The 20,417-nt window shown below is 36.3% G+C and overlaps 1 protein-coding gene across 6 annotated transcripts in view; it reads right to left on the reverse strand.

Annotated features, from left to right (window-relative positions):
* Positions 1-11,217, reverse strand: part of LOC109411053 (papilin) — a 392,526-nt gene extending 381,309 nt beyond the window's left edge. For 3 of the 6 annotated variants that reach the window (XM_062847212.1, XM_062847213.1, XM_062847211.1), the window contains exon 1: positions 10,135-11,217. The gene's annotated coding sequence lies outside the window, so the exon portion shown is untranslated. The remainder of the gene's footprint in view (positions 1-10,134) is intronic. The other 3 variants (XM_062847215.1, XM_062847214.1, XM_062847216.1) reach the window with 2 other exon arrangements.
* Positions 11,218-20,417: the final 9,200 nt, after the last annotated feature.

Raw genomic sequence — 20,417 nt, forward strand, 5'->3', positions numbered from 1 at the left:
AATTAGCTTAAAATAAGAAGCTCAGGGTATCCAGTTTGCCTAGTGGTTAAGACTTTGGGTCGCCAATCCGAAGACGGCGGGTTTGATTCCCGTTCCGGTCGGGAAAATTCCCTCGACACCCTGGGCATAGTGTATCATTGTACTTGCCTCATAATATACAATTTCAAACAATGGCAGGTAAAGAAAGCCCTTCAATTAATAACTGTGAAAATGCTCAATAAACACTAAGTTGAAGCGAGGCACGCCAAGTGGGGACGAAGAGCCATAGAGAAGTAAAAAAGATTGCATGAAGTTTACCATAAAAATCAATGATGAAAATATTCAACTCATATTTCATTTCATTTTTTTAATAATTACCAAGAATATTAAAATATCATTCAGAAAGATTCTAGTAAACTGCATTCGGTATTCTGAAAAAAAAAACTATATTTATGAGACTCTATTAAATACTTAACTTAAAAATTCTTGAAGAATATTGATTTTGAAAGTTTTTCCCCCGAATGCAACAGATAACTAAAAAAATGAGGATTTTTTTTTTAATTTGTTTTAGTTTATGAATTCACTGAAATGTATTTATACATTATATTGTCCACTTTCAAAATACTCCTGATTCTTTTAAAATACTTCTTTGATGCTTCCAGAAAATGTCCAGAAAACGTCCCATCAAAAATAAACATGGGAAAACATGTTTGGAGTTCTTATTAATTATATTGAAATTAAAATACTTCTACGCTGCCGTCACGTAAAGTAACGTAAGCAACATTTACAATTTTGATACATTTGATGCATCATTTTCTTTCATAGGTGCTATATCTTTCATTGTAATAGACCAGGTATACGACGAGGTGTTGTTATTTTACTAGATTTTCATTTTTATTTTTATTTATTTTTTTTTAATTTTTTTAAAATTAGATTCGACTTAAAATATGTTGAAAATTGAAATGACATTTAGCAGAATTAGGGTTCTTCGGTTAAAATGTTCCATTATCTAAAATACTTGCTGGGCTTGTGGAATACAAAAGTAAATTTCCTTCAAAAATTCTCCCATATATTACTTCAGAAATTCTTATAAAATTATAAAGTTTAAAAATCCACATAAAAATATATAGAAATTCCTCCAAGAAATTCTATAGGGATTCCATCAAAGAATCATTACGGAATACTTTCAAGGATTCCTTTGTGAATTTTTATATTGATCCCTTCAAATATTCCTCTGTCACCAAGGATTCTTTTAGATTACCTTTACGAAACCTTTGAGAAACTTTTCCAACGATTTCACCAAATATTTCTTTCTGAGTATACCTTGAGGGATTTCTGCGAGAATTCCTTTGAGCATATCTCTTACGAATTATCTATAGTTACGTTAATGACTTCCACAAAAAAATCTAAAATTTCTCTTAGATTTTCTTCAGAACTTGTTCGAGGGATTGCAGCATAAATTCTACTAAGAATTGATATAGGAATACTTACAATGATTCCTGAAGGAAATCCTCCAAACCTTTCTTTAGGAATTTCTTCAGGGATTTTTTTTGGAATTTCTTCAAGCATTCCTTCAGAAATACCTCTACGGATTCCGTCATAACATCCTTCAAGAAATCCTTTAGATGGACTATAACGTTCTTCAAAGATTTCTTTAGGTGAAATTTTGATGATGGATAAATATCTTTGATGAATTTATGATATGATTCTTGGAGCCAAAGCCGAATGAATCTTTAGGAGGTTATGTAAACGAATCTTGGAGAAATTCCTGAAGGAATCCATGTAAAAATGCTTGCAGGAATTTTTGGAAGAATTTATAAAGTAATCCTTGAAGAATCTTCTAGATAAATTTAAAGATGTATGTCTTCCGTATAATAATAATAATTGGGTGGATTTTGGATGTATCTACGATGATATTCCTGAATGAATACTACGAAAAAGAAGAGCTTTTTGAAATCTAGCATAACATATGAACAGTATCGCGATCTACCCACATACATCTATGTATACCGTAATGTGTGTTCTTCCTGATAATGGTGCGTTATTGAAACAAGTTTGTTTATAAACTTGCACCTAGGCTTTTTTACACGTTAGGCGAGAAGTGCTTGGAGGAATACCGTAACCGATTATTGAAGAAATTTTGATTTAGAAATCTTCAAAAGAATTTTTATAGATTACCTTGCAGGAAGTTCTGCAGGAGGCCCTGAAGAGATGTAGGACTCCCTTAGGAAATTTGTGCAGGAATCCTTTGAGGATGAATGAGTCCATCTTTGCAGAACTTGAGAAATCTCTGAAGGTATCTTTGTAACGCATCTTGAACAAATCTTTGGAGAAACACTTGAATACTTGGAGAAAACAGATTAAATTCTTATTGAAATTTCTTAAAGGTTTCATTAACGAATTGTGAAAGAGGACAGAGAACCCTTGGACGATCTCTCTCTCTCTCTCTCTTCTTGGCGTAACGTCCTCATTGGGACAAAGCCTTCTTCTCAGCTTAGTGTTCTATGAGCACTTTGACAGTTATTAACTGAGAGCTTCCTCTGCCAATGACCATTTTGCATGTGTATATCGTGTGGCAGGCACGAAGATACTCTATGCCCAAGAAAGCCAAGGAAATTTCCTTTACGAAAAGATCCTGGACCGACCGGGAATCGAACCCGTCACCTTCAGCATGGTCATGCTGAATACCCGTGCTGTTACCGCCTTTGTTATATGCCCCTCCCTTGGACGATTTCCTACAGAAATAATTGTGGAAGTTTTGAAAAGAAGCCCCTGCAGATATAACAAAATAAATGCTTGAAGAAGTTTTTAAGAAATCCTTGAAAGACCTGTAAGGAAAATCGTTTGAGATATTTTAAAAAGAAGAAATTTCCAAGAAAAAAACCTTGAAGGAATTCAAAAAGCATTCCTTTGGGAAATTTCTGAATGAATCATGTGGGGTAGTCGCACATTAATCGTTTTTGTAAATCTTTAGGAAATTCAATATGGAATTCTTGAGAATATTACTGAAGGAATTCCTACAGAAACGCTTGGAGTAGTTCCCCGAGCAATCGCATAACCAACTTTTGAAGGAAATCTTTGAAGGAAAAAATGTTAAAAAGCCCTTTAAGTAACTCCGAGATAAATCATAAAAGATATCGAAGAAAGAATTCCTGGAGAATTTCCTCATGGAAATCTTAAAAAAGAATACTTGATAAAATCGTTAGAAAATACACTTGGAAGGTTTCGTAAAGGAAATCAGGAAGAATTCTTGCTGTAATTGCTAACAAAATCTTTGAATTTCTGAAGGTATCATTGGAGGAACTCCCGAATCCAAGCAAATAAAGCATTTCTTGAAAATATACTCAAAGGATTCTCCGGAGGAATTCCTATAAAATTTCTTGGAGGAATTTGTGTAAGAATCTTCGAGAAAATTTTTGCAGGAGTAATACACGAAGAAATACACGAAATAAAAAGATTTCCAGAAGGTTTATTGGGTTCATTTTCTTAGAAAATTATTGGTAAAATTCCTGTGGGAATCATGTATGTAATTTTTAATGGAATACTTGAGGAATTGCTTGATGAAATCATTTTTGAAATTTCTAAGAGAATACCAGATATATTCTGAACGAATATTTGGAGAAATCGCAAGAGGATTTATTGGATGAAATACTAAAGAAATCTTTGGAAAAAAATTCTGAAGGGATTTTGGGAGGAATTTCTTAAGACACTTTTGAAGGAATTCCTCTAGAAGAAATGGTGGAAAAATCTTTGGGTAGTTTTCAAGATATCTTTTGGAAGAAATACTTGAGAAATCCTTGGGAAAATCCGTAAGGAATTCTCTAAGTGAGAAATTCCGAGGAATATCCTTTTCTCAATCTTAGCCTTACATAAAACACTTAAAGCATGCTTCAAGGCATTCTTAAGAATTTTTTTTCCTGTTGGGGACATAGTACCACTGCGACCATTAATTTGATCTATTGTGGTGTCATCCTCTTTACTTTTGCCGTACTGAAAAGATTCATCACTATGGAGAAATGATCATCCTCACAGCTACGTGTTACCCATTCAGGTACTGCATTTCGTATGAAATCCAATACCTGTTTGGGATGAGAGGCCCAGATTTCCCCATGCTCCATCAAGCCCTTATCAAGGTAACCGCGACGCTTTTGATAAAGTGCAGCACACTCACACAATAAGTATTCAGAGCTTTCGCTCTCAAATTTACAGAAACGACATTTGTTATCTTGTAATTTCCCAATTATATTTAGGCAATATTTGCAAGGGCAGTGTCCTGTTACTAGTCTAGTGTAAATGTTTAAGGCGAAACTGGATCCATTTCCTCACTTTTTGGTTTTTGATTTTTTATAAAATAACGAAGCAATATTTTCAAAATCGGGTTTCGTGCACATGTAGAGTATGGATCAAGGTATCTCCTGATTGTTTTCCAGATGGAAAATATTTTTAGTTTTTGCAGAAACCATTTTTAAACAAAATTTAACAAAAAAAATGGTTTCTGCAAAAACGAAAAACATTTTCCGCCTGGAAAACAATCAGGAGATACCTTGATCCATACTCTACATGTGCACGAAAACCGATTTTGAAAATATTGCTTCGTTATTTTATAAAAAAAAAAAAACAAAAACCAAAAAAATGAGGAAATGCTTCCAGTTTCACCTTAAGTCATGTTTGTTCAGGTTCATTGATTTTAGTGTTTTAGATGCATCTGGTTCAATGAATCGTTTAGATTGACGACAATCTGTAGTGTTCGACCAGATAAGTTTTATTTTCACTTTTTCTAAATTCTTTAGTTTCATTTTGAGGGCACAAGGAGCTATTCCAAAAAATAGGCTCAGGCCCGTTAAATTGAATAGAATATTTTTGCTAACTGATCAGCTTTTTCGTTTCCTTCTATACCGCAATGACCAGGAACCCAATACAGGTTAACCTTATTGCGACAGCACAATGCTGCAGTAGCTCGGTACATTCACAGACTAGTTTAGACGTGTACAAAACATTCAGTGTCAGCACATTCTAAAATGGTATAAATTTCAGCCTGAAAAACTGTCGGCCAGCTACCTAATGGTAATGAAACGTTAACTCCAGGGCCGAATATTCCAGCCCCTACATTGTTATCTTGTTTCGAACCATCAGTGAAAAAAGCTATTGAGCCAGATCGAAAATCCGGTTCTCTGTTTCCCCAATCCTGACGGGACACATCAGGAACTCTAAAGAGATGATTAAAAAAATTACGCTTCACCATGAAATCGTCATTCATATGGAATATTGGACTTACTCTAAAAGTTTTTAATATGCTCATATGTCCTCTTAGGTCACCTGCAGTGGCCATTGAGGACCTTTTTCTTAAAGAATTCCTGAAGAAAGTGGCGAAGGGGTATAAGGATGAATCCCTGAAAGAATCCTTGTAGAAACTTCAAATTTAATTGTGTTTTTAGGATATCAGAGGAATTTTTGGATAAATTTCTTGAGGAATCATCAGGTTTGTCGAAAGAACTTTGGAAAGAGTCCTCTCAAATATCGTAATACATAGGAATTTTTAGAAGAGTTCTTAGAGCAATGCTAGCGAAAAATTCTTGAAGAAATGGGGAAACTCCTGAAGTAGATGGATTTTAAAGAATTCTTTGTTGGAATTTCAGAAAGATTTTTCGAAAGAATTCCTATAGATTTTCATAGAGGAACTTCTGCAGGAATTCTCGTATTATTAACCAATGGAATTTTTGGAAATTCCCTGGAAGAATTCTAAGTTGAATCTTTTGGTAAAACCTTAGAGAAACTCCTTGAAGAATCGCTGGAGAAATTTTTCGAAAAAAAACGTTGCAGTAGATTGTAATTTTTGAAGAAATTTTGGATCTTTTAAAGAAATTTTTAAAAGTACGTCAAGATGAATGATGAATGCTTGAGGAGTTGCCAAGATAAATCCTTATAGAAATCTCTGAAAGAATTTTTTTTTGTTTAAAGAGACTTTACCTCTAGGGCATTCGTCTCTGAAACTGAAAGAGTTATGTGAGAAAACAAATGAAATATCCTTGAAAAATCTTAGGTGAAATACTTGACTTCCGTGGAAAAACCAATAAAGGAATAAATGGAGGATCTCCCGAAAGAAATCATGAAGGAATCATCTAGCTGAATCCTAAGAGTTTTTTTTTCATTTTTTCCTCAGAGATATCATTGGTTGAATCCTTGGTAGACTTTGTGAACGAATATTTCGAGATTTTTTTTAGTTTTCGTTTAAATATTAGAATTAAAACAGCATTTTTCACATGAAATTCAATACGATATGAGTCGCAACAGGTGAAAACTGATGATGGATGAAAAAAAACGGTTTTTAGAGATTCTTGGAGGATTTCTTTTTGTTTCAAGCGAAATTTAACAGATTATATCCGACAGAATTTCCAGAAAGTTTCTGATGCCTGTAAATAATAATCTATGTTTTTTTGGGAGAAATGATTTTCTGAGAGATGGAGTTTTTTAGGAAATAGTTGTCAGAAAAACTTTGTAGAACTCTCTAAGTAAATTCGAAACCCAACAAATTTTTGTTCCAATATACACAAAAAATCATGAGTCCATGTTGAAAGTTAGATTGATTTTTCTGGTTGAGATAATGAAAAAAATTGAAGCAACAACTTCTTGAATCTTTTTGAGCAAAACTTTGGATTTAAATTAAAAAAAAAAATTTTGGCAAAACTTTCAAATTGTATGTAAGCTTGCGTTTAAAAGCATTATACATGAGGCTCTCAGCCCAAGGCTGCGTCGCCTGAAGTTTAGAAGCTTGAAACTTTAAGGTCAATTCCCGCCACAATACGCAATTTGTCATATTTTATTTTTACTGTTGTGCCTTCGACTGCGTTTTTTCAAAAATAAAAAATAAAAAACAAATTGTTTGACTCAACAGCAACGTCCCCTCAACAGTTTGTGGATTTCCCTCGTAATATGCTTTCTAAATCACACAAGCAATTCGCTTTCACCAGTACTTAAGATTACTCCAGGAATGTTTAAACAGTTTACCACGGAACATTAGCCAGAAATTGATTCAAGAACTTTCTCAAAATTTAAGGGAATTTGAGAACTATCAAGAAGTCCTGCAAGAAATTGTTCCCTTATTGTTTTGTGCTATCGTATAACTGTAACTTTTGACGTGAAAATGACTCAATCAATTTGATACAAGTCAAAGTTCACATAACTGTATGGCAACTGTCCAAATTACAACAAAATCGGAGCATCATATCGTCAAACCTGGAAATTTTTGTGTGACGTACGATTGGTGGTCTCATTGTTTTATTCGATACTGTATATCTAATTATGATAAACCTCGAATGATATAGATTCAGCTGTTTGAGCTTTTTTGAAAAATACTTGCAGTTGTGACATACAGGTGCAACTAAAAGCCGACTAAAGTCCCAATTGCTACACCGAATGAAAGTTAAGTGAAAGTGAGTGTGAAAATGACATCTGAAAAGCAACCAAAAATAACAACTTTTCGTGTTTTTTTTAAATGTCAATACGCATCAGAAGACATCAAAATGCATTTCAGATATGAAAAAACAGTCCGTATTATCAGCCAAAATATAAAAGTTTCGATTGCAAAGAAAAAAAGAAAAATGCTCTAATTATACCCCATTTTAAGACGAGATTGCGTATCATAGGATTAACTACCAGTTGTCAATCCGTTTATGGAAATAGCCCTATTTTCATAATCCTCGATTTTTCAGGCTTCTCTAAGGTTTTTGAAAATAATACAAAGTTTAGATCTATTTGATCTTGTAAACAATCTCAGGTATAAGTAATCACCAATGTATGGTTTTAAAGGGAATTTACAGTAAATATTGCTAGTGAAGTTTGACTATTTTAGAAATTATCTTTGTATGTGCTCGATAATTTTAACACGTCACATGTTTTTAAATTCTTCCCTAAAGTTGATTCAAAAAATTCGATAATGTTTCCTATGTCAAAGACTCCTATTACAGATAAGATCGAAATTTTTCAAATTTTTATCTCATTTTATTCTTTTGGAATTTTTTTTTTTTTTGCTTTAATATTACTTTATTCTCCAAAATACATTTGAGCTTTACTTTCAGAAAACCCTACACAACTTTGTTATTTAGGGGGATTAGGGGCATAATGGACACCCGGGGCGAAATGGACACCCCTGCTATTGCCGAAATCGTTGACTTTTATGTAAAACTTTCAATGCATAAGTGTAAAGGAACATGTCATGGTTCTATTTTTCAAAAGTACCATATATATTGCTCCAAAATAACCAAAATATCATTGAAATTAAAATATGTTTTTCATATGGTGAAATTCTTATAATTTCGAAGCAGCATCAAATAAGGTATTACGAGTGTTGGAGTGTGTCTTCCATAAAAAACAAATGAATTGTTACCTTATCTACATGTATACGAAGATTTAGCAATAGATGAAGTATTTTATTTTTGATCAGAATTTACTTAAAATAACCATTTTTATGTTGTAGTCGATTCGGGGCGAAATGAACACTGGCAATTACGAATGGATGTACGTGCATTGCATACTGTTAGGCGTTTTAGAATGTTTGGAAAAAATCAATCCGATTATTTTAGCCTAAAGTTTATTTAATTAACTTTGATGTTATGTAAACTCGTCTAAGATGGAGTATTATATCTGTGGTATTGATCTCCGTAGGCAAATTACTCAACTGATCGATGTAACCAAAGAATTAGCATAAAATATGCATAGGTGTCCATTATGCCCCGATGGGTGTCCATTTCGCCCCGTACCTTTCCTGGTAGCTCTGAAAAACACACGGTTTACAATTCATTATTTCTTCATAATAAAGACATTCTACCACCTGTGAATGATTGAAAGACGTAGGAATCAAGTTAAAGTTGTAGGTCAACCGATAATATGTTCAGTTTTTCTCTGTTATACAGGCCTAACGTACTCATTTGCTTAGGGTGTCCATTATGCCCCTAATACCCCTATCTATTAAATATTAAATATACTCAGAAAATCTATTATGAATATTTCACGAAATACGGAAAAAACTGAAAAGAGATACACTTCTCCTTAAAGTTAAAATTGTTTCCCAAAATTGAATACAAGGTTTTTTGCAAATACTCTGTTGTAAATCTATTGGACCTGAACTACTGTCGATTTTTAGGAGATAAGAAAAAACGTCAATAGTCACACAATGAATACCATCAGAATTCCTCTAAGAATTGCAACAAATGATAGTAAGATATTGTCAGTTAAATTCGATAGAATATCTTTTGAAAGAACTTGAATTTCGCTAAACTAAAATTGTCTAGTGCCATTCCCAAGGGTATGGTCAGAAACTCACCTCGAACATGTTTTATTTTTACGGCTGGCTCATCTCGGGCCTTACAGAAACAACCCACAGCTTTTGAATTTGTCGGAAGTGGGATACGAACCCAGGTCATCGGTGTGAAAATTAAGCAAAAATCTTCGAAAAATGCCTGCGCAAGCATTATACATAATTGCAAAAACTACAAAATCTAAAAAATGATTGAAATGAAATTATTTAGCACTTATATATCCCTGATTTACTTTAACATTCCCTGAAAATTCCAGGTTTTCCAGAGTACAGTCAACGTTAGTTCGTTACACGAAATTTAGCACAAATTTCTTAAATGGAGAAGAACGTGCCTCTGAAACTCTTATCCCTGTTAGTGAAAAACTTTCACTAATTGGCCTACAATGTTGAGATTATTCCATTTTGTGAATCTTCACGCCAAACTGGGCTGAAATCCAAATCATCTTGCATGTTAATGCCCGGAAACCAATTTAAAAGTTTGTATCGGAGCAATTTGATGAATTACCGCTCGTTGGATATTGTACTGGACAAGCAGTTGCCCAGCTGTCAAAAGGTGATATAAGAAAATCTCTTTCAAATTTATTTAAAGTATAAACATTCAGTTCTAAAAATCTAAAAAAAAAATACGTAAAAAAAGTGACGATTACTTCGTTTCAATGGGGCCACAGTCCAATATATAGTTCAACTATACATAATCCAAGAAACAGAAGTAGTTGAACAACAGTTTCTTAAGCTAAAGTTTGCTTAAAAGTGGTTTGTTCCACTCTTATACAACTAAAATGTTCGTTGGGAAATACACAGAAAACATTGAAATATGGGCTAAGAATCATGTATCATCATACCTTATAGCACCGCCAAAGTTGAATCGTATCAGCACAGCCGCCAATTCTGCACAACGGAGTCTCTGCACGGATCCTTTCGATTGTCAACGATATCCAAATCACCAATTTTCAATTCACTTCGAGCCTCCGGGCAATTCTCGAACTTCTTCCACACAGCTTCAAGCGAACGAATATCCTTCCTTGCACAAAATTGGGCGATCCGCAATCCACTTCTCGTTCACTTCACCCGGTACCAGACCAGAGCACAGGTTTTAGAGACAAATTACACTCATGTAGGTTGTTTTTCTTTATTGCTTCGATCGCGTTTCCACTACACACTCTGGCATTAGCCTCCAGGATGATAGTAATTTTCAATTTACGATGAATTCGGCGTCGATTAGAAACGGCAACTCCTTTCTTATTTTCTGGTTGGTAATTTTCGATTTAATCTTTTTGCTTCGCTTCGATTATTCGATTTCTTTTTGCACTATTTTCGTTGGTTTTTTGGAATAAATCTCGGCTTTTCTTGTGGAATTATTTTTCCCAATCCAGTTGGAGCACTTTATGTACGAAAAATATTCTGATGAAAATCACTTGATCCTTTATTCACAAATCTTCGAAAGGCACTAATTCACAATCTTCCCAAAAGACAATGGCACTGAAACAAATCTCTTCCGCACTATAATCCTTAGAATCCTCAGAACTTCTCCAACAGAAAATCCTTCTCCTTACTGCAAACTTTCTCCTCCAGGAGAAAAAGTAGGAAACGGTTTAGAACAGTCCCGGTCGCACTATCCGATTAGTGGCGCGCGGTTTAGATTTCCTTTTCCCCGAACTTGAGTTGCTATCCTTTCGGCAGACAGCGATCGACTGACTGACCATTAACTAAATGGTCCAACTAAATAATGAATGTGTATATTATGTTATTAATACATATCAGAGGGCGAAAAAAGCCTGGCAAATGGCTCGCGGGCCGCGCGAAGATGAGATGTGTGTAATTATGTGTGTGCATATGCGACCAGACTGCCGAAGACGATGCTGCTGACGAGGAGGTCTCCGCCGTTATGCAGCCAGCCGCAGCGCACCAGTAGAAGAAGCTCCCGTCACGTCGTCCCAGCCAGCCAGCAAGCGAGCCGATAAGTCCTCCTGCAGCTCCTCCGCATCCCATCGCCCTTTCGCGTCGAGATATGCGCCGCGAGCTGCTTCCAGAGATTTTTTGAGCATGCTGCGCAGCTTTGGGCCAAAACTGCCTCAACGGCGCGGCGGCCGGCCTAAGCAGCATGCATAAGAGTTAGAACACCACGCTGCCGCGCCGGGATGACTTCGAGCGAGGCAAGAGAAAGAGCAGAGCTGATGTGAGGGATGCGCGATTTGGAAGAGAGTTTGGTCTGGTGGTGAGCAGAGTTGCCACTATCGGTCCGGGCGCTTGCTATCATGCACCCTTAAATGAAACAACACAGCGCACGAGTAACTTTCACGCAGCGAGCAAAAAGACAAAAGAATTTTCACGCAGATTTGTGTAACACCGGATCAGCACATTTTTTGTGTTGATCCGGTGTTACACAAATCTGCGTGAAAATTCTTTTGTCTTTTCGGTCGCTGCGTGAAAGTTACTCGTTGCGCTGTGTACATCGAGTTCTGCGTGTGCGCCGCCGGTTTTGTAAATCATGAAGTAGTTAGTGTGTGAGTGGGAGAAAAAGCTTATCGGTGATCGTCGAGTCGTTTGCAGATGGCCAGAGAGAGGGCTTTCTTGTGATGAGGAATCGAAGAAAAATCGAAACCATCAGTAGAAAATTATATCTTCATTCGTAACCAAGCCGCACAGGGATTAACAACGATGTGTGCTCAAGCAAGCCAGAGATTAAGATTGTTGCTTTTGAGACTAATGACTAATTAATATAATAAATGAGCAATAGTTACTGTTACTGTTGTAATAAGGTGGTTTGCAACTAGAGGTGATTAACGCAGTGCTGTTGTTTGTATCAGTTCTGGGATCTCATTTGCAATTTAATTTTGCGACGATGGTCTTGGTTTGTGGTGGAATTTTTAAGAATATTCAGCAAGAGTTTGCCGAAGACGACGGATTCGACTCCCGGTAAATAAATGAAATATCCTTGAGGTTCTAGGACGTAGAATATATTCGTACCTGTCACACGATATACGAAAGCAAAATGGTAATTGACAGAGGAAACTCTCAGTTAATAACTATGGAAAAGATCATAGAACATAGCTGACGAGCAGGCTTGGTCCCAGTTGGGACGTTACGCCAGGAAAGGAAGTAATTTCCAAATTGCATTTATGGAGCATTAAAAGTATGATTCAAAAACAAAATTTGTTCAAAATAACATCTGGCTTCGGAATAATCTTTGGATGCCACCAAGCATGAGAAGTATATGTATCAACAACCAAGCGTCTCCATGTGTTTTCAATTTCGTTGGAATAACGTATATTGCATTGTGTTTGCGGTAGATTCTGTAGACCTTGAAAGTCCTGGACTCCATTCCATTGCAATATCGTACAACCTTAGAAAGATTTTCTCGTAACATTTCGGAGTACCATGGATAACCGCTAAAGTAGATTGTGGTAGATTTTATAGAACCCGAAGGTCCTGAACTTTAGGACATTTTGCAAATCTTGTAATGTCCCGAAACAGTTAAAAACACTTCTCGTTCACTTACAGAGGTACTCGTTCAATTCCAAAGCTTGCTTTACAAAGCCGCAAAGTTATATTGAGTTGCAGCTGCGGTAGATCCTGTTGACCATGTAAGTCTTAACTCCAGGATACTTTGGATAACCTAGAACATCCAAACAAACCGAATTCAGCTGCCCGCTTATGCCTGGCGGCTCTAAGAGTATTCTGCATATTTTTTCCATGAATTTATTGCATTGATTAAGTTCAGGCACTTACAGAGCATATGACTTAAATTCCATAAGGTATTGAAGGCCTCCAGGTTTATTGGACGTGATCACCGAAGTAAATCGGATATCAAGGACCTACTAAATCTATTTTTCAATGACAAAAATCATGAATGTAAACAATTTCACGGAACATTTCTGAAAATTAAGCAACCAATTTCGACACCCCACCAAAAGGGGGGAAGGTGCAGTGGACGTCCATGAATACATCTTATAGTACAACTATTCCCCTTGATTATACGAGATTTCATTAACAAATTTTGAAAACGACGTATAATTAATGCTACACCATTGATTATACGTCGTGTTCAAAATTTGTTGCTGATTTCAGCTTAGAAAACCACTAAAATCTCGATTATTGTTAAATTTTGAACCGTCCTGCCATTTTAAGGGCTAATAAGATAACATAATTCACCTCCCCGTCGAGTCAAGTACAAGACACTGAAGGCAACCTTACAGTTGAGGTCAAAATACGTATCTGTCAAAAGATGCAAATTATTAGTGGGATTAAAAGGAACAGTACTTAACACGATTTTCTTTTAACTGACAGGTATTCCGCTAACAAGCCCAGGTTCATCATCATCACAATTCACCTAATGTGGCTGATCATCATTTTACACCCTATTTCAAAACTATACACACCAAAAAATCGATTGAGGGTTTCAGCAAAATTTTGCTGAATTTTGCCGAGCTGAAGGTTTTAGCAAAAATTTTGCTGGAATTCAGCAAAATTTGCTGATTTGTTCAGTAAACTCTGCTGAGCACCAGTAACGTTTTGCTGAAATTCAGCAAACTTTGCTGAAAGTTCAGCAAAAAAAAAATGCTGGATCCTTCAGCTCGGCAAAATTCAGCAAAATATTGCTGAAAGCGTTTAGTTTGTAATACAGTCAGGTTTTTTGTACGTGGGGGATACATACCGCGTAAAAAAACCGCGTTAATTAAAAAATCTGCGTGAATGAAAACTATGTTTTATAACTTTTAACTCCATAATTTCCTTCTTGATTTTATATTAAAAAATGAACTCAAAGAATTATTTTAAGACATCATTTTAAGATTTTTGCCAGTCACTCAAAATTTCTATAAGTTACACAAACTGCCAAGCTATTGTTTAAAGGTTTAAATCTTTCACCATCATTGATGACGTCAAACCCGACATCAACCTATCATTCACCTATTTTTATTTTGGCCACCAAACCCAACATGGACCCAATACTTGTTCGATGTTGGTCCAACAGTGGCCCAACATTCAATAAAAATTGACCTGACTTTGACCCGACATTCGATATTTTTTCAGTCTGGCGGAATTTTGCAGGGTTTTCTCGTGTTTCGTGCCCAGCCACTCATTCGAGTGACAATGTATTCAATTAACAAGGATTCGCTTCTCATTTGATAGGTGCTCTGATTGAATGAAATCGTTTTGAACATGAATAGAAGGAAAAATGACTCAAAAGATTTGTTGGTTAGTGTTCAAATGAATGGGATAGAGTTTTGCAAAACTGGTTGTTACGGGTATAAATATTTGTTACAATTATAAGACAGAATAATTGTTAAATGTGTTATAAATATTATATTCGTACGTTCTTTGTGTTATGCTTCAATTTGACTTGTAAATATTCGCCTAATATTAATGCACATTTTTAGGGTTCTGGCAGAATAGTGGCCCATGAAGTGCAATCCTACTTCGATTGCCAACATTCAGGCCATTTCGGGCCGCAATTAAGTACTAGAGACGTAAACCTTTCCCTGGCACAGACTTCAAGTCACAGAACTCTAGAGGTAATACCCGAAACGGGATGCCCGATTAGGATTAGTTTTCCTAGACAAAACCAAGCTATGAACACAGCATCAAATGTTGTGAACTAAAAGGCATACTGCCAACTAAAATACAATTCCAGGATGACTGATTGACCCAAACCAATAAATGAAACCTCGTCATCCTGTGATCGGAAGAAGTTATCTATCTGGATAACAGGGCACATATATGTTTTGTGTCGTGTTGCGTCAACTTGTGATGTCTCTTATTTGTGCATTTATAAGGTTCTATGTGTTGTGATATGTTAATACTTTCTAATAAATAATTTCTTTTATTTTTGTAACATGGTTTAAACCGGTTCGTTGTTAAGACTCCATCTCACAGTTGTCGCATAAGTGTCGAAGTACAGGCAGTAAATCATGTTCACTTAACCTTCCATAACTCGCGCTGTTGCCCACCACCGTCAGCACCACGCTAATGCTGAACACGAAAAGCGAGATTATTTCATCGTATAATACAACAGCGCGATTGCGCGATTGCTCGAGGGTTGATAGTTAAATGTCACAAAGCATTCTTAGAAAGTTTTGGGATATTCCAGGTAATCCTAAGTGTTCTGGAACTAAGTTTTTAAAGTCTATGGCTATGACATTAGTTTCTCAAGCTAAAAATAGTAACTATACATAATTAGACAGGGTTAAATCAATCATTATTCCAAAATAGTTTTAAAATATTCCAAATCAGCCAATTGGCTTCTTTAGCGGTGTTGAGATAATTCCATATTCCGAATCTGCATGCCAAACTGAGCCGAAATCTAAATTTTCATGAATTTTGGTGCCCGGGAACCTATTTAAATATCAATTTGAAGTTTGTATGGGAGCGATTTGTCGAATCACCCCTCGTTGCATTTTGTACTGGGCGGAGCTGTCAAACAGTTGCCTAGCTGTCAAAAGGTGATTTTGAAAAATTTCTTTGAAATTGATTTTAGGTATCAAAATAAAGTTCTTAAAATCTGAAAAAATCATAGTGGCTCAGAAAAAGGTGCTCTTTCGTATAAAATCAAAAAATGAATACTTTTTTCAAAATTTAAAAACCCAATTGAACAGTCAGAAATGGACATAATAGACATAATTATCTGATAGATAGATACAATTATAGATATTATAATAATCTCTGGACATAATAGATTACAAATCGTAGATTTGAACAATGAAAAAAGTTCATGTAATCTCAAGAACGGTTTGGATGTCCTTAGACATCTCAAAAGATCTGAACTTTGAGATGTTCAGTAAGTAATGAAAGATTAGAAGTCATAGCTTTGTATTATGAATGAAGTTATCGGTACACCCGTAGACTTTAGGATCTAAACTCCAGAACAGTTTGGATGACCTAGGTTATCCTGACTGATCTAAAACTATCTATTGAACTTTCAAAAGACTTGCTGGGCATAATAGATTACAAATCGTTGCTTTGTATAATGCAAGAAGTTACCGCTGCACCCGTAGAATATGGGATCTAAACTCCAAAACAGTTTGGATGACTTAGGATATCCCGACTGATCTGAAACTGTCTAAAGACTTACTGGGCATAATAGATTACAAATCGTTTGCAAGAAGTTACCGTTACAGACGTAGACTTTAGGATCTAAACTCAAGAACAGTTTGGATGTCCTTGGATATCCAGAAAATTACTCTGCATCATATTCTACCTTTTTAATGCTGTTAAGCACCAAAACTACAGAAATATGAAGAAAAACTCTATAATAATGCTTGGAAAAATTCCGACTTAAAATTAAAAATCCACGTAAATGAAAACTGCGTAAATTCAAAAATCCGCGTAAAAAAACCGCGTTAATTCAAAAATCCGCGTAAAAAAACCTCGTAAATGAAAACCTCGTAAATGAAAACCGCGTAAAAAAAACCGCGTAAAAAAAACCTGACTGTATTGTGGTTCCCAACCCGAGCAAAGTCCAACAACAAAATCACAGCAAATCGAAAACATGATTTGTTTTCAGCAACAAATTGATATCACATTCTGATATCATTTTATCTTTACTTAATTTCAGTGTTCTGTGTTTGCTTGTGTTGCTCGTAGTACGTTTAGTTTCGGTCTATGCAGAATTTCGATTTACTATATGTAATGCAAATGTTTATTCGTTTGGATGGTGATATCTGTTGATCCAAATACGTCGTCGTTGTTAAGCATACACTACATATGCTGAAAACGCACTCTAGAGCCAACAAATTGATTTTTTTGTGAAAACACGTTGAGATCATCGTATACTTCTACTGTTAGGGGCCGTTCATAAACCGCTGATTCTACAATCACCAGATTCGGAGTCGATTCGAACGCAAATTCTTCTGACGGTTGTCGCCCAATTGCGCACTCATCACCCATTTCGTCACAAAAGCTGCTTTGTGGAACCAAAAAAGTGAATTGTGCAAACTCAATAACGGATACCGTAGATTACTTTTGGTTGTATTTCACTAAAATAAGGAATAGTGTCACCGAGTCGGAAGTAATGAAAATGATTGCTGATTGTTTAGGCCCAAATGTTTCAACAGTGGTTAAAAAGCTCCTCCCCGCATGGAAAGATCCGTCCACTATGTCATATATATCTTTTAAAGTTGGTGTAGAAGTCCGTGTAAAACCAGTTGCGTTGCTTCCTTCAACATGGCCCTCAGGGATTTGTTTCAGAGAGTTCCACAACCGTATTTGAGAGCCCTAATTGTGATAGCAAATGAATACATTGCAATGGAAATGTGTGTTTACTAGTATGTATGTGCTTGCATTTGAACTTCTGTGAATTTGTGCTTGTAAATTCATTATTGGCATTCGCGTGTCTAATTTAAGTATGCTGTATGTTTTCCTAATATTCCTAATATAAAGTAAACTCAAATATGTATGTACGTTATCATTAGAATTAAGTAACATTTTAATTAGATCAAATTGAGATCCGTTGAAATTATTATGAAGAAATAAAGAAATAAAGAAATAATTTGATTTTAAATTTTGCTTTCGGTTTGCTGTCATTTTAAATAAAGTAAATATTTAGTGTTACAACAGTTTTGAAATCTTTTATTAAACTATGTAAAGTAATTCTAGGGATATATCATTAGTGCAATTGTATTATTGCCTTTAGGATTCGATATCAACCGAAAACCTCTACATTTAACGATTTTTCAATTTTCTTACGCTGATTACAAAAACAGTTATCAATTTGCTATCATCGATAGCAGGAATGGTTTTCAATTTGCTGTCACAGGAACATTTTTCTGCTCTCATTTTTGATATTTCAACCGTTAAAACGACCAAAATGACAACAACCTGAGTTATCAAAATTTGCAATATCACAACAACAAAATTAGTTTTCAATTCGGGAATCGTTTCTCCACGAAAATGTGTGAAATTTAGACTGTTTATGGAATCGAGATCATAGTTCCGGATTTTACCGTTGTTCCGGATCTATAGCCATATAGAGGTGCAGCCTATAATTCACCTTCGCAAACTACCGTTTCTCCAGCTTCATGGTTTTGCAAAAACAAAGTCCATTGAAACAACTTCTAGAGATTTGGCATACAATGGTCACTTCTCCAGATGATCCGGAAACCTGGTGCCTCCAGCAGAGAAATTGCCACTTCTTCTGCAGTTCTGAAACCTAGCTTGCTACCTATAAAACTTCACGATCTTGCAAATCAAAACTATTGGAACACGCTTCCCGACTTCAAAAATGCTGTAAACTAGTGTAATGACCATTTTCATGGAGGTGGCAAAATAAACAAATCATAATCAACAGCGGTCGACTTCCCAGTCAACACACAATCGCATATTATGTTGAATAGGATGCTGAAGTGCAGGCGATATGTGTACACTTTACACGCGGTTAAATGGAAGCATGTACGCATATGGCCTCTACTTTAGCGTCCTATTCTACATTATATACGACTTCGTGTTGGCTGGGTTGCCATCGTCAAGTGTGCGGGTGCACTTGATTACTTAAGTTGAAACTTCTGCAGTTCAACGTAAATGTACAAAGGGATTTCAGGGATTTCAAGAAGTTCTAGGGGCGTTCCAGGGGCTACAAGGATTTCAAATATGTTCAGCAGGGGTGAACAATGCAGGGTTTCAAATGTTCCAGTCCAGGGGTAACGCAGGCAGTTTTAGGAGCTTTACAGGGGATTCAAGAGGATTTAATGAGTGATGATCCATGGAGTTTCAGGGGGGTTTAAAGAGCGTTCCAGGGATGTTCCAAAGAGTTCCAGGGGCACTCCAGGCGTGTTCCATGAGGTTTCAGGTGGTATCAGGGGTCCCATGCACGTTTCAGGATTTTTCAAGTGTTTTCAGTGGATTTCTATGGAACTTCAGTGGCGGTTCAAGGGGTTTCAAGGGGTTTCTGGTTTTAAGGTTCAGGAGCGTTCTAAGCGATTTATGTTGAGTTCCATGGACGTCCCTTGGCGTTATATGGGCCTCGGAGGTTTTCAGGGGTACTCCAGAGGAATGCAAAGGGTTTCAGGGGATTTCAAGAGCGTACCAAGGATGTTCTAAGGGTCCCAGAGTGTTTCAGGGGCATTCCAGGGCATATATACCTGATATCACCTGAAACACAGAAACGCATAGAAAACCTCTGAAAACTTTCTGAAACACTCCTCGAGAACTTTCCGGAAGTCCCCTGAAAAACCTTTATGTGCCTTTAAAGTCCTCTGAAGCCAGGTCTGAAGCATCTCTGCACTGCACTGCATCCCCTTTAAAAACCCCAACAAACCTCCGGGAACCCCTGAGAAACCCTTCCGAAGTTCATATGAAACTTAAAAATAAAAAAACTGTCAAATTTGAACAAGTAATTTTTATCGTGCAACAATTAGCAAAAATCGATTAAATTGAGATGGACTGGCTTAATGAAGCGTTCCATATTTCAGTTTCAGACTTCCGATACAAATGTTCCATTTTCTCTAGGAATTTAACCCTTCACAATGCGCTCTGTTGTGAAAAGTACAACACCATTAAAACCGCGCTCGTCGTATGCAGCGCGAGCGCATTGCAGTTTTGGGTGCTCACAGGTGCGCGTCCTGAAAGGTCAAGGGAATTCAAATGCAATGTTAAGTATAAGAAATTACTGGATCTAGACGTTCAGTGGCTATATTTTTTTTTTTTTTCAAAATACGGGTGTTGCGAGCGTAGGAAAAGTCTGCTCACTTATGACTTCATGACAATACGGTTGCACCCCTCCAAGAGGTCCTTCTGGGATTTCACAGGGTTCCATCCGGGATTCCCTCAAGAAATCCTTCGCAGATTCTCCATATTTTTTCCAGGACTCCTCCAGCAGTTTTATGTGGGATTTCCAGGGAGTTTTTGATGATTCTCCGGGATTCTTCCAGCAGTTTCTTCTGAGTTCCCGTCTGTGATTCCTTCAAGAGGAATTGCAAGAAGTCTTCCAGGAAGTACTACCGAGATTCTACCAGAGATTGTTTATAGAACTTGATGTTTTTTCGGCTTTCAGTCACAGAAAAAGCGTTGATTATTTCAAATCAGTGCCTACGTTTTGATCCTGTGGTTGGGATCTTCATCAGGGCTCGATATGAATCAACCTGTGAAGATCGTGTTGATCACACGGAGGATTGTCGTTTTCATGAGGGTTGAG

The sequence above is a fragment of the Aedes albopictus genome, chromosome 1, assembly GCF_035046485.1.
Source record: "Aedes albopictus strain Foshan chromosome 1, AalbF5, whole genome shotgun sequence".
Taxonomy (NCBI): Eukaryota; Metazoa; Arthropoda; class Insecta; order Diptera; family Culicidae; genus Aedes; species Aedes albopictus.